This window comes from Taeniopygia guttata, chromosome 13 (genome assembly GCF_048771995.1).
Source record: "Taeniopygia guttata chromosome 13, bTaeGut7.mat, whole genome shotgun sequence".
Classification (NCBI taxonomy): Eukaryota; Metazoa; Chordata; class Aves; order Passeriformes; family Estrildidae; genus Taeniopygia; species Taeniopygia guttata.
This window is the reverse complement of record NC_133038.1, coordinates 4728216-4733201: the sequence shown is the minus strand read 5'-3', so window position 1 is coordinate 4733201 and position 4986 is coordinate 4728216.

The following is a 4986-nucleotide window of genomic DNA, read 5'->3' as shown; positions in this document are numbered from 1 at the left end:
CCCTGGGGGGAGAGCAGTTGACTTACTGGGGCAGATTTGGGTGGGACTGGGAAGCCTTGGTGTCTCCTTGCTCCCGTAGGCAAACTGGGGTAAGAGCCCATGCCCAGTCCAGGGAGGGCCCTGAAGACACCACAAAACCTCTCTGAGCAACCTTCCTGCTGAGACAGGGGCTGAAAATGCATGTGGGGCTGGCAGCAATGCCGGGACTTCACTAAGGGCTTCACCTTCATGACTCTGAAAATCCCCGGCAGGGTTGATGCCGTTGTGTGGATGATGCTTTCATAAACCAGAGATATAAATCAGACTTGATGGCATCCACCCGTCCTCACACAGTTTCCTGTGCTTTCAAGCTGCTAAAGAAGCAGTCGAAAAGCACATGCCATAGAGGCTACACCCCCAAACTGTTCGTTGGCACTTCCCCCAACACTCCAGAGAAAAGAACTGGAATTTCCAAAAGCGGGAAATTCCAGCACTTTCAATTGTTTCCAAGTCAGAACAAAAAGTTGTGAAAACCCTAGTCTTCCTCAGAACAGCTGGGTGAGGAAAGCTTCACCTTCAGAATATCAAAGCAGTGTTAGGAATAATAACACAGTATTATTACAGCACTTCAAAACCAGCTGAGGTCAAGAAGCAGCAACATGTAGAGACAAACCAGGGAAGCTGAAACAACTCAGCTGGGTATTATCCCACTAAAAATTCCCTTGATGCCTTCCTGTAAAACATCCCCTTGTAACAAAATAACCTTTCTTGGGGGAAAACAGTCTGGTTGAAGCTTTTCACCCTCCCCATATTCCCTGTAGAGATTTGGGTTCCTGTGTCTAGCCCCTGTGTGTAAGTAGGATTGGGCGTCCCTGTCCAAACAATATCTGGGGGGCTCAACATACCCCACACCTGTAGCAGCCTACGGGTCACCTGCTTGGCCAGGAACCTGCTGCAAAGACTGAGCAGCTGCAGAAGTTGTTTTGAAGGGAGGATGTAACCCCAACCTTCACCCGCCCATCTCTTCCTGCAGCTCCACGCTGCGGCTCTGAGCTCTGCAGCAGAGGCTTCTGGAACGAGGGCGGCACAGAGACTGCAGGGAGCAGAGCTGGCCACCTCCCTGCAGCTGGACACAGGGCTCAGGAGGGAGAAGGCACAAGGACGTTTTGAGGCTTGGGTGACAGCCCATCACCCCTGGGAGAGGAAGATTTGGAGCAGTGGAGCTTTGTTCCTCCAGAGCAGGGGGAAGCCCTGCTCACGTGTTAGAACAGGGGCACAACACATGAGCCATCACCTGCTTCATTCTTGGTGCCAAAACAGACACTCAAGGGGTTTGTACAGGGGGGATGTTCCCTGGGCACAGGTGTAAACACTCCAGTGAATTTTCTGGCTGTACCACGATTGTTATATGCCAATGGCCAGGGCCATTCACCACCCACAGCCTGGATGTCTTGGAGTGGCAGGACCACAAGTCAGCCCCTCAGGGCCAGCCCCCTGCCCAGCGCAGGGTGTTGTCACCACCAGGAGGGCTGGCTGACCAGAGCACACTTTTCCCAAGGCCAGGAATTTCCTGGTGCCTGCTGCAGGCTTCTACAATGCAGACAAGATAGCAGTCACACAATGTTTGGGCACAGGAAGGGAGAGTGAAATGGAGTTTCTTCCTTGAGCAACTCCCTCTTCTGGAAAAGTCCTGCAGACAAAAATCCTCTGTCTTGCCCCAGTGTCATAGTAATCCATCTCCTGCAGCAGCTGCTGTTTCAGCTGGAGCAGAAAACAGCCAGTGGTATTTTAATTGCTGTAAGTACTGGGCACAGTCAGTACCCTATTTGAGCACAGGTTATTTCAGCACCTGCCCCATGGTGGGGCTGGGTCTGCCCTACAAAGAACCACAAACTGGCGTGAGCTCAGCAGAGCTACCTATCCTAAGGCAATGCCAGGAAGGTGATGGGATCTTGGGAAGCACTAGCATGGCCTCTGGGACTCACTCATAAAGCAGCTTCATCCCTATGCCTGTAGCACCCCAGGCTCTAGAGAAAATTTACATCATAGCACCACTGTCGATGAACACCTCTGCTCCCTGTGCTGGCTCGTTTTAGTGACAAATCTCTTGCCTAACCTCTGCGATCAGCAAGGAGGTGAGCATTTCAAGGAAGGCTACAAAAGAAAGGGGCAAAAATCAGCAAGGCTGTGAGCAGGTTAAGGGCTGGAGGCAGGTCTGTGCAGGCCATCCATGCTTTAGCTTTCAGGGGTACTGCAGGGAAGAGCCTGGGATTTACATTTTACACATTGACCAGCAATGTCGGGGGCAAGGACTTGCTTCCAGGCAAAGCCAAGGCCAGATTTCACAGGTTGCAACATCCAGAAAACCCCACGAGCTGCGCAGAGAGGGCCAGACCTCTGCTCTGAGTCAGCCACTGCAGATCCTCTTTGCTGCCAGCCCCTGGAGAGGAGGAGCTACAGAGGCAGATGGGATGCTGGCCTAAATCCCTAACACAACACCAGCCACTTCCATCCCACCTGCTGTCTTCTCCTTCCTCTGAAGGGAGAAACCCAGCCTTCAGCCTTGGGAGGAGCTGGGGCTGGGGAAACAGCTGAGCTCTTCAGGATTGTTCCAGTATCTCCGGAGCAGCTTTACAGGACATGATGACTGCTGCTGAGCCCTGTTCTCAGGCATTGCCACTGGATGAGACACGGCCTGGGGAAAAGGAAGAGGGGAAAATCCCCTCCGTGCCTATTGCTGGGTTTGTACAATGAGATTCTGAATGATTCAAAGCTTAAGGCATGCAAGGAAACCCTCTGAGCAACCCCAGAGCTGGTTCCCACAGTTTTTGGCCTCAGTATGGGACTGCACCAGGTCCCACTACAACCCATTCTCTTCTGACTGTGGAGGAGGGAGAGGATGGCAGGAGGTGCTGATCTCCTGTGAATGGGACACTGAGTCTGGCCTCGCATGCCAGAGGCAGAGGAAGAAGTGAGCCCTCACTCAGTGAGAGGGTAAAGCAGCCCAGCATCCCTGGAAAGCCAGGGTGTGATCCAGCCCCCCCGTGAAGGCAGAGTACTGCAGAGGCTTGCTGGAGCAGGAATGTTCCCCAATACGTTCTTTCTCTCCTATCTCAATCCCTTCCACACTCCCCTCTGCCCTCCCAGCAGCCAACTATCCCAAGGCTCCCTCCCCTGCCTCTCCCTTGCCCTCCATCCCAGAGCCCTCCCATCCTGCCAGGTTCATTTGAGTATCGGATTTGCATAAGCAGCAGATCACAATGTTCTGGAAATCCCCTCCTGCAGCCAGAGCTTCCTCCTCACTCTCACAGCGTCACTGTCAGCCTCCTGCTTCCTTTTGCTGCCGGAGCACGGGGACGCATCCGACCGTCACTGCACACACGGCAGCTGCCAGCTGCTGATGCCAAGAGGGATCCGTGGGCAGCCCCTGCAGAGCTGAGCCCACGAGTGCCCAGGAATGCTGTGCCAAACCAGCTGCACCCGCTGCCTGCTCTGCTCCTGCTCTGCTCCAAGGCCAGCTCCAGGCTCAGCCACCCAGAACAGCCAGGTCCTGGCTGTGCCATTGCTCCATCAGGGTTCTTTGCTCCAAGGCCAGCTCCAGGCTCAGCCACCCACAACAGCCAGGTCCTGGCTGTGCCATCGCTCCATCAGGGTTCGAGTGAGCTCTGTTTGCCCAGCAGAGAGAGGGCAGGGGCATTTTTTGGGCAATAAGAGCTGTTGGGCCAATGCCACTTTGAGTCCACACCACTGGGCCCAGCCTGCTCACTCCAGAGTGGGATCAACTTGAAGGAAGCCAGACCTGATCTGAGACAAGCAGGACCTGAGGACAGGGGAGTTCCACCACCCTCCATCTGCAGCCCATTCCCACAGCACAGCAGCAATCAGGGCATGTTCACATAAGCAAGCTGCAACTGAAGGTGCTGAACTCAACTCTCTGTGTCAAAAAAAACCCTAGTGTGTCAACCTGTCAGCTGTGAACACACCCTCACAGCCACACAGGTGTGCTCATAAACCCCAGCTGCCATTAGGGGAGTTTTCTCCCCTGGGAGCATGGTGGGACCAAAGGAATGAAGAAGGACCAGTAGGACCAAAAGCCTTTCATTTTCATAGTGAAATTCATGCTGGCGTTTGGGCCAGCCTGAGATGGCAACCTCAGGTAAAAACACAAAGAGAAGTTGTCTAGAGAGGTGGAGAGGCACTGAGTGCCAGCCACAGGTTCCCAGGCACAGGCAGACCCCAGACCACAGCTCCTCACCCTCCTGCCACCCAAACCAGATGGACTAAAGCCGGGCCCTCCACACCTGGCAAGGGTAGACCAAACGCCCTGCCAGGTACAACTGTACCTGCTGGCAAGGAGCTGGGGAGTTGGAATCAGCCTCTATAAAACAGAAACATTTAAAGCTTTGTTGTTTATTCCAGCACCAGCTGGCTCAGCCTTGGTTCTGACCGCCAGTTCTCCTGGTGGATGGTTTCCAGGGATTCTCTGCAACCCAGGAAAACCATCACCTGTGCACCTCCATCAACACACCCAGCTCTTCCCTGCTCCCCCTGGAAGATGCATTCTGTTGTGACTCCAGATAGGGACAAGGATGATACATGGAACAACAAAGCCTCCTGCCAGATGCAGCAGTTTCTCTGAGGAAAAGCACATTTGTAATCCCAGTGAAGCTGCCCAGAAACCAGGCAAGGAAAATGATGTAACGAGGTTCTCCAGTTGTCTAAAAGTGAATCACAGCCTCTACGACAGCTCCCCCCCACCTTTTTGCTGACTAATACCTGACACGAAGGGCCCCTGGGAGGAACAGCACAGGAGAGCCCTTTAAGTGGTGCCTGGCTCCCTATCAAAACCACACACAGGCTGTCTGGGACCTCCATCATGGGGAATTCCCCTTCTCCATGCCTAAAAGTAAGCTCAGCTGGGCCAGCCTTCCTGCATTTGGGGATTGCAGGCACAGAGCTCCTGCTCTGAAGGGCTCTCCCTCCCCCCAGCCCCTCCAGAACACAGCC